Genomic DNA, 10,467 nt, shown 5'->3' with positions numbered 1-10,467 from the left:
TTCCTCTACCCCCAAGCGGGGAGAGATTTTCCTTGTTTTATTTGTATGTATACAAATACACAATTTCTATATGTTCCTGTTGCCTTTTCTGATAGAATGTAAACTCCTTGAGTAGAAGGACGATTTCTTTTTGGTCTTTTATCTCCGATGGCTGGCACACAGTAGGTGCTTAATAAATGTTTGCCGATGTTTTTCTGTGGAGGGACAGAAAAGCAGGGAAATTCGGTCAGGGCTGTTGAGAAGGCCCAGTGCCCTCAGAAACCATTCCTTCCCTTGCTCCTCTGTGTTTCAGTGGCTTTAATAAGGGCAAACCTTGTTCTCTGATATTGAGATAAAAGACTTAGGATTCAGATCCTCTTGGGAGAAGGCAGTGAGGGACTACAGCTCATACTAAGGTGTGAATGACTGAGTTCAGAGGTTTTTCTGAGAGGTCTTGATCGAGTCTGGGAGAAAGCACTCTGCAAGCCGGAATATCCTATGTAAATGAGAGCTGACTTTCCCCAAGGACTGAAGGAAGGTGAAAGGAAGAGGTAAGCCACCAAAAGTCAACCTTGGCTTGGTGAATTGGTCCAGAAGGAGGTCTACAAGGGAGAATTGGAAGGGGCCTCGACAGCCCTAGAACCTCAGATCTTCAGCTGGAGGGGCCCTCAAAGACCTCTAAGCTGATCCCCTCACTTAACAGATAAGGGAACTGAGGCACAGTGGGGTTCAATAACTTGGCCAGAGTCACAAGTAACAATAACGAGCAGTAGATTCATGATTCACACCCAAGACTTCTGGCCACAAATCCAGAAGAACTCCTGGGTTCTGAACCTTCTTGGGCCATTGTCCTCAGTAATGTAAGCTTTATTTTGAATAAACTTGCATGTCCAGGCAGAGTCTCTTCTGAGAGAACAGAAGCTCCTTGAGGGCAAGGATTGTTTCATTGGTATCTCTGAATCTGCAGTGCCTAGCACAGCTGCGGCATGTAGTAGGAAGCTAATGTTGAGTTTGGGGGTAAATTCTTGAAATTAGAATTTATTCTTTCTTGCTAAAACAAATTATGAATTTAATAACCACCTATAAAAACAATCCATCAAATAAACTTCCAGAACAGTGTAAAAAATCTTTTCCAACTAACAGCCTTTTGAGAAACAGAACCAAATAAATTACCAATAACAAGCAATACACTGATTGCAAAGGCTCTAAAGTTACTGGACCTGAGTTCAAATTCTTCCCCTGACCCATATCACTTGTGTGACCATAACATTTCGTGTGACCACTCCACTTTTCCTTTTAATTATACCATTTTTTGTTGTGCATTTTGTCCATCTAACTGCGTGTTATGATCTAGACCAGAGGGGTCAGAGTCCCCAGCAGCCTATCTCTCAGTGAGGGGAAAGGGGTCCCAAGCAGATTAAAATGGAGTTGGAAAAATTTTAACAAAATAAATAAAAATGCAACACAGCTAATACTGGTTTGTAGTTTTCTAGGTTGGTATGAGGGCTGTGGGGATCTACTTCTGTTTGAGTTTGACACTCCTAGTCTCGGTAATGGACATTCTTCATCCACTTAGTGTTTCTTGGGGGCATAGTTTGTACAAGCAAAGAAAATGACTTTTGTTCTTTTTCTTTCTCAAGACCCGCCCGAACTGTTAGGCAATTTTGACCCCATTTTCCTGCCTTCAAATACCTGTCCTTTCTCCCTTTTATGCCTACTTGCATATGCATATACACATACACATAACAGGGTGTCCCAAAAGTTTTAGCATAGTTTTAAGCTATGGAAGCTCAAACTTTAATTATTCAAATAAATTTATGTAATCATGTAAACAAATTAATTGTTTAATTTAATTAAGTTAATGTAATTAAAGCTTAATAGCTTAAAATTTTAAGTTATTAAAGCTTAATATTGCTCTAAGATTTTTGGGACACCTTCCAGCCACACACTATATATGCACATGTGTATGTCATATACCAAATGAACACAAAATAGTTTGAAGAGGGAAGATACTAGCAGCTACAGGAGTCTGGGCCAAAAAAAAAAATTCTAGACCCTTCCATTAACATATTACAACCCTCCAGTTGTTAGGTATGTAGACTGCTTTCCTTTTTATTTTTTTTTAGTTGTGAATAGCTACTATATGATTGCTTTTTGTACAGAGAGGTGCTTTTATGATGTCTTTGGAGCAATATTCTAGCAATGGAATCGCTAGGTCCAAAGGTCTGATCAATCTGGTGACTCCCAAATTATCATATTCACCTCCAAAGTGTTTCCAACAGCCAGTGGTGAATTGACATGAAGGGTGACTGTGGTGGTCAGGGTTCTAGGCTATTTGTGGTCATCTGTCGTCTAGGATGACTGCGGCCGTCTCTAGACTTAGCCCATTAATATCATCAAGTTTCTGACCTGGCAGGGATTTCAATCGCAGTCAGCCAAGGTGGCATGCTTATTAAATCTAATTTGCTGAAGCTGGGGAGGATAGCTAACTTACTGCATGACAGAATTGGGATCCAAAAAGGTCTCGACAGGACAGACCGACGGGCTGAATCTAATAAGATAAAATTTAATAGGAATAAATGTAACATCCTGCACTTAGCTGAAAAAATAAGTCTGCCATACGAGGACAAGATGGGGAAGAGGTGGTGGAGGCAGGAATCCATGTGGCAAAGACGTGGAGATTTCAATGGACTGAAAGTTCCGTGTGAGCTAGTAATGGGAAGCAGAAGTCCCCAACTCGTCTACTGTAGGAGAGGAATCCCTGTTAGGGCTGGGAAGGTGAGAATCTCATAGGGGCTCTGCCCTGGTCAGACTGCACTGTGTGTATTCTCCTGGTTGCCACGGGTTAGGAAGGACCTTGAAAAGTTGGGTAAGTTCAAAGAAGGTAGTTGGAGAGAGGAAAGGACTTGAAATATGATACGTAACATACATAGAGTACTGGACCTGGGTTCAAATCCTACCTTGACATTTTCTAGATGTGTGATCATAGGCAAATGGCTTCACATAGCTGAATCTCAGTTTCCTAATCTGAAAGATGGGGGCAATACTACCTGTAGTACCTACCTACCAGGGCTGCTATGTAAGACTCAAATGAGGTAATGAATGTCAAGAAAGCACTTTGTAAACCTTCAAGTGTTAAATGCTGATGGTTGTTGATTATCATTCTCATGACCACCATCTTTATTATCAAATTAATTTGGCATTAATCTTACAGATGAAAAGACTTAGTAGGGGACAGAATAGCTGTCCTTCAAGCATTTCAATGGCTAATGTGTAGAAAAGGGAGCTGACTATATCTGCTTGGCCCTCTGTTATTGGGAATACAAAGACAAAAATGAACAGTTTCTGCCCTCAAGCAACTTACAGTCATTCTCCTAAGTGGAAATACATGTATACAGACGAGTAATACAAAATAACAGGGAGTTTGGTCAAAGTGAGGAGGGATGCTCGGGAAAGGCTTCTTGTGGGGGGAAACCCTTGGTCTGAGTTTTAAAGTGAGATAAGGATTCTAAGAGAGGAAGGTGAAGAGGAAGAGCATTCCACTTATGGCAGTCAAACTGTGCAAAGGTAATGAGGTGGGAAAACCAAGTAGGCCAGTCCAGCTGGACCATGGAGTGTGTGATGGGGAGTAAGCAGTGACAGCCCTAGGAAGATGGGCAGGAGCCAGATGGGGAAGGACTTTACATGCCAGGCAGAGGCAGCTGTATTTTCTCCTAGGGCAAGCAAGAAGGATGCACTTTGAGTCTCAGCTTCTTCCTCTAGCCAACAAAGGGATTGGATTAGATGCTTCTTGGAAGCCTGGAACTCTGAAATTCTCCAGTTCTAAGACTTCTCCCTGGCTCATCCCTGCTTCCTCCTTGCCACAGTAAGGAAAGTTCTCCAATGTCAATAAAATTAAAGGGACCACAGGAATAAGAAATTCTCTCGGAGGTGTTGAGGACTAGTTTAAGTTAACTAATTGTGGCCTTTTAATTAACTGCCAGCTGGTAATCTTCCCCTTAATGTAATGAGCTGGAATATTTGTTTGGAAATTTTCCTAGACTTCCAGGTCAATGCAAGCGCTGACTGTATTTGGTCTGCTGTGGCACCGACAGATGCCTGCCCACCTCCTGCAAGGGCACCAGTGGCAGGTAGGATGAGGTGCCGGAAACATCGAAGGAGGCTTGTCCTTTTCCTGGAATTTCCATTCTATGTGAAGAACTGGAAGCCAAGAAGGAACCTCGAATTAGCCCTTTGAGGAAAATGTAAGGCAGACCTGACTTCATTGATTAAAATACCCCTGGCCAATTTGGGAGAAGACAGCCTGCCTCCGCTCCAATGTAGCCAGTGTGTTAATTGTTATAATGGGCCCTGAAATAAGAATGCTATTTTTAGCTGAAACAAAAACACACCTGCAAGACTCTGGGACCAGTTCAAGCTTAGTAGGGAGCCAAGTTTCAGGGGTAAAATTAATTTGTGTTTTTTTCTCCTCCAAAGTCTAAGCAAAGTGGTATTAAGTAGTATTAGATGGAGGAAAGTTTAATGAATTTAGTTATTGAGCACAGATTGAGAGAAGGTCTTTTCTGGGTTCTTTTTCTAGTCCTGGCCTGGGACTTCGTTTGTGTGGGGAACTCCTGGTGTGGGAACTCCTTTCACTGACAGAGAACAGCAGCCCATCTTTACTTTATGGTCTTAAGGAATGGGTTGGGCACACAGAAACTTTAAGGGGCCTTACCTATGGCCACACAACTAGCAAATGTCAGACCAGAATTAGACTCAAATATCCTTGACTGTGAGGTCACTCTATTTGTTATGCATGTTACCTCCCTAGGCTAATTATCCTCGTAAATTTTTTCACTGATGTAGGATCTACAATTGGAGGGAAACTTAGATCATCAGATACGAATTTAGGCAGTTGGACAGTATAGTAGCAAGAAGGATGAACCTAGAGTCAGAAGACCTGAGTTCAAATCCTGCCTCAAGACACTTATCAGCTGTGTGACTACGTCTAAATGAGGATGGCCCCTATTTCTCTCTGGCCCTGTAGTCAGAGAAAGCCCTCCCAGGTGCTGGATTTGCTTGGGAGGAGCCCTTCTCCTTTTGAGTTAGAGAGACTGGAGAGATTACTGGGGAAGAGGGTGAGTAGGGGAAGGAAGTGTCTCCTCCCGCTGATGATAAGGAATGATAATGTGAAGGTTGTTTGACTTTACAAAGAGCTTTCCTCCTAAGGAGGGGTGGGTGGAGAGCAGGCTGTGGAGGAAGAACTGAGGAACACGAGGACTGTAGACTTGGAGTCAAGGAAGACTCACCTCAGAAACTAGCTGTACGACCCTGGACAAAGTCCCTTAACTTATCTGAGCCTCAATTTTGTCATCTCTAAAATGGGGAGGATAATAATGTCTACCTCACCGGCTTGTGGTGAAGATCAAAACATCATTTCCATTTTCCAGATGAGGAAACTGAGGCAGGCAGAGGTTAAGGGACTTGTGCAGGGTCACACAGCTAGTAAGTGACTGAGGAAGTATTCCAAGTTAGGAATTCCTGATTCTGAGTCCATGGCTATCCACTGATCACAGAACCTCAGAGCCGGGAGAGATGTCAGAGGTCCCCTAGTCTGGCATATCCCAGGGGCAGAAGGAGGAGATCTCAGGGGTGATGGCCATCTTCAGATAGGTGACGTAGTGGATTGAGCGCTTAATTTGAAGTCAGGAGAACCTCAGATACCTCCTGGTTGTGTGACTCTGGGCAAGTCATTTAATCTCTATCTACCTCAGTTTCCTCATCTGTAAAAGAGGGACAATAATAGCATCTCCCTTACAGGATTGTTGTGAGAACTGAATGACGTGATATACATAAGAAACTTAGAGTGCTGAACAAATGCTAGGTGGTGTTGTCGCTGTTGTTGTTGACATATTTAAAGGGTCCCGGGGAAGAGCAGTCAGGCTTGTATTGCTTGTCCCCAGTGGGCAGAAGCAGAAGCAACAGATGATGTTGCAAAGAGACCAGTTTGGACTTCTTGTAAGAAAAAAGGACAAAAGCTTGTTCAAGTGGAGACCTGTCCCAGCCGGCCACGACGGCTCTGTCGCCCTCACCAGAGGTCTTCCACCAAAGACTGCCATAGAAAGGCCTCCTTTTGAGTCTGAGTTGGCCCTAACCCCTGCAGAAATCCCTTCGAACCCTGAAATTCTGTTCTTCCGTGCAGACGGGCTGTGCCTTACCCCAGCGGAAGGAATCCCCGTGTGGATGAGATCAGAGAATCTTTGAAGTGTGAACATCTTAGTGATAGAGTTCCAAGGCAGGGCCCTGAGGAGCTACCACGCCGGTCTCTGGGCCTCAGTTTCCCCATCTGTAAGATGAAGGCTTTGGATTGGATGGTTTCTGGTCCCTTCCGACTCTGAAACTGTGTTTTGTTCTGTTTTTAAATTCTGAATAGAGAGGAGCTGTTACTGCTGCTGCTCCTGTTTTGGGTCAGACTTTTACCTAGAGCTGGGGGCCTCTCTATGGGAGAAAAGAGATTAATCAGATGGCTGCTGAGCAGCTCTCAAGGAGCTTGAGGACCCCGAGTAGCTATAACTATATTTACAGTTATCATCAGAACTGGGGGGAAAATAGCTCCGAAGCCCATTTGTAAGGTTTTTTTGTGTGTTTGTTTCACAGCAGTTTCCCAAGTAGAGAGGAAAGGGAGAGAGGAGGTAAGAGGGGAACTCAAATTCCGTCGTGTAGCATTGCTCAGACCTCATACATTGACTGTTGTAGGATCACAGAAGAGAACTTGCAGCGCCATTGGTCCAACTCCTTTAATTACCAAAAGAGGAAACTGAGGCCCCAGAGAGAAGTGACTCACCCACAATCACTTGGTCAGTAAGCCTCTGCACTGATCATTAATTTAGGAAATTGTGAAATGGGGGAGGGGGCAGAAGCAGTTCTTTGGGTGCTTGCTGGGAAAGACCAAGATGGTAGCAGGAAGTGAGGCCACCATCACACTTTAATAAGGCATCAAAGGTGCAGGAGGAAGAGAAACAAAAGTACAGAGACAAGGGGCAAAAGGAAGCCCAGAGACATAAAGGGACGGTGCCAGGGATGGGGTGGTAAAGGAAGAGGATGGGGAGGGAGAGGGGCAGAGCACGCCACAATCACCAATTAGAGTTGGGAGCGCTGGGCAGTGTGGATCCTCAGAAGATGGAAGAGGGCTGGGGTGGGGGGCAGAGTCTGGGGTCTCATTTTTACAGGCTTTCAGGGAGGAACAGACTCATCTCTGCCACTGTGGGGTTAGTTCATTAGCATATGCAAATCATCTCAAAGTTGTCAGTAAACTGAGAGGGGCCAGAACAAGAAACGATTTTAACTCGGTGGCAAGATCAGGATTTGAACTCCAGACCTTCTACTCCAAGTCTAGCCCTCTTCTCTTACACCCCAACTTGGATAGAGATTTGTGAGGCCTTGCTACAGAACCGCCCTAGCCTCAGGCTGAAAAGGAATGTTGGGTGAGTGGGCAGCAGCTCACCCATGGTGTTATAACATAATCCTGCACAATGGCATGTGAGAAATCTAGCAACAGGCCACAGGGGCCTAGTTCCTTCCCCTCCCCACCCCAAGGAAAAAGGAAAAACAAAACCCTTTTAAAATGTACAGTTATGCAAAAAAAAAATCCTCCATTGGACATGTCTAGTGCCCAAATATCTGTCTCCTTCTGTACCCTGAACCCATCTCCTCTCCCTCAGGAGCTGGGTCACACTCCGGAGCTGGGGGAGGACCACTGCCTTGATAGGGAAAGATGCGTCCTCATGATTCCTCTGGAGCTGTGATTGGGCATTATTCGGTAAGCATTTAGTAAGCCCTTCCTATATGCCTAGAAGTACGCTAAGCAGTAGACAAAGACAAAAACAACCCCTGCCCTCAAGAACCTTCTATTCCAATGGGAAGGACAACATGTGAGAAATGGTACAAGATGTATCCAGGGTAAATGCAAAAGTGGTGTGTGTGTGTGTGTGTGTGTGTGTGTGTGTGTGTGTGTAGGAGGGGGGGTCACTTTAAAGATTACTTTAATCTTTAGGCTTTGAGCCCTGCCCACATCTGTGTCTTTGTTTGGGTACTGGCAAGTCTGCTGAAAGTGAAGTCCAGGTTCAAATTTCCAACTGTTCTTTTCTACTTGTGTTACCTTGGAAAAGCCAGTTCATACCTCAGTTTTTTTATCTGTAGAACTGGAGGAGGTAGGACTCTATGGACTTTAAGATCCTTCCCTGTTCTAGATTTAAGATTCCCTTCCTCCCTTCCTCCCTCCCTCCCTCCTCCACACAGGCGGAGAGGGCGGTGAACGTCTTGTTGGGCACCTGGCCCCTCTGCCTGGGAGGGGAAGGGGATGAGAGGCAGGACCTTCCTTCCATTTAAGCTACAGGAATCTGATGGTGACAGTTCTAATAATTACATCTTAGCTTTCTGCTTTTTATAGCAACAGGCTCTCGAATGGGGAGAAGGGAAACTCCTGGCTTGTGTACCAGCGGTGGATAGGCGGCAGGGTTTGGTATTTGCCTGAATCTTAGAGGGGGAAAAGAGGGCAGAGGCAGCTGCGCTGCCAGGGCATGGGTGGTAGGGAACTAGAGGCAGGGAGCTGGGATTTGGAGGAGGTGCCTCAGCTCTCTTGGGAGATTCTTGCCGGCATCGTGTTGATGTGTCTGTCCCAGGGAGCTCCAGGAGTCCTGCTCGCTCGATGTAGTGCCCGGCCTCCCACAGGGGTTGCGTGGGCACCCCGGCTGTCTGGCTGGCAGGGGTGGGTTTGTCTTTCTCTGCCAGAGAGAATCCTCACTAGCTGGCTGGCTAGCCCTTTACCACTCTCTCCATGAATGGAACTGTTCCACTGGGTGGAAACCTGAATGAAAAATAGGGGGGCTCCTGTCTGTTCTGCTCTGCCAGGAGAGAGTAGAAGAGGAAAGGAGGAGAGGAGAGGAGACTGGAGAACAAGCAGCATCCTCAGAGCCAGCCTCGGTGCCATCCTCAAAGCCAGCCTGAGTACCAGCCTCAGCAGCATCCTCAGTACCAGCCTCAGCACCAGCCTCAACAGCATCCTCAGAGCCAGCCTCAGAACCAACCTTAGAGCCAGCCTGAGCAGCTCTTGGCTGACCCCGGTGCCCTCCCCATTCAGGACCCTCCAACCAGCCTCTTGGACTACCAGCGCTCCCAGGCTGCCTGGTGAGAGCCCCCCTGGGCAGCTGCAAAGGCCTTTGAAGGCCCCACCCCCCTCAGTTCATCAGGCTGTTCTTGCCAGGCTTTCCTGGTCTGAAGGGGAACACAGGGTTAGGGATGGAGGGAGATGGCCAGTCACTTTTGGATTTGCCCCCAAGAACAGTAACTAAGTGGATCAGCATTTGGGCTTTGTTTCAGGGGTGGGGAGAGCGGTATCAATGCTTCTGAGGGTGGTAAAATCTTTTCTGGGCTTTTCCTAAAAAGTGAGAAGGGAGGAGATTCTAGGAGGTAGATGGATCCCTGTTCTAGCCCCTCATCCCAGAGGGTGGGTTAAGTAACCTCTGAAGGTCCTTGTAGCTCTCCATCCTGAAATGACATCCAGTAGGCTGGAGGCAGGGCCGGGGCTCAGTGTCGGGTATGTGTTTCCCTCTCTCCCTTTTTCCCTTACTCAGGCTCGGCTTAGTCTGCCGTATGCCCAGGTCTCTTCTCTCCTTTTGCCTGCCCCAGCCAGGTGTGTGTCTGCATCTGCCCTTAGGACAGCTGCTGGGACTTGTCTGACGAGCCTTTTCTGGGCTAGGCTGGGGGCTGAATGGGGCTCTCAGCACACCCCCCAGGTGCTACTAGCAAGATCTTTAAATACTCTTCCTGCCGTCCCCTGCCCCTTCTAGCTGTGCCAACAATAAATGTGACCTTTGATACACGGTTGGAGGTGGGCGACGTGTGCTAAAAGTTGCTCATGCTATCATTTGGGTTTGCTGGGAAGAATGGGCAAAAGGTCCCAGGAATATAAATCATAAATAACTCAGGTCTGTACACGGCTTAAATTTTAAGGGAGCATCCTTGCACCCATCCCACTAAGGAAGGAGTAGTATTGTCTTCACTTAACACTTGAGGAAACTGAGATAAATTGATTTGTATGAGGTCTCACAGCTACTCTCTGATGGGGGGGGAGGGGAAGGGAGCCTTCCTGCCCCATGCAAGTCTAGATCTCTATTCTAGCTTCTGGACCAGAGACAGAAGCTCTGAGTCAGAAGGGACCTCAATAGAAATCCAATCTAACCCCGTAACTATGTAGGAATCTGCTCTACCACATACCCAGCAACTGGTCATCCAGCCTTAGTTCAATTCAATGCAGTAAATATTTATGAAGTTCCTACTATATGGCAGGCCCCAGGCTAAGTGTCAGGGATGCAAATAAGACAGAGACAGTCCCTACCCTCAAGGAGCTGACAGTCTAGTGGAGCTTGAAGACATCTAGTAGGGGGAAAACTTGCTCCTTTGAGAGACATCCCATCCTGCTTTCTGCCAGCTCGGTTAGGGAGCTTTATC

The sequence above is a fragment of the Phascolarctos cinereus genome, unplaced genomic scaffold (assembly GCF_003287225.1).
Source record: "Phascolarctos cinereus isolate Bilbo 61053 unplaced genomic scaffold, phaCin_HiC Scaffold_5;HRSCAF=322, whole genome shotgun sequence".
NCBI classification, from domain to species: domain Eukaryota; kingdom Metazoa; phylum Chordata; class Mammalia; order Diprotodontia; family Phascolarctidae; genus Phascolarctos; species Phascolarctos cinereus.
Note: the sequence above shows the minus strand (reverse complement) of the source record.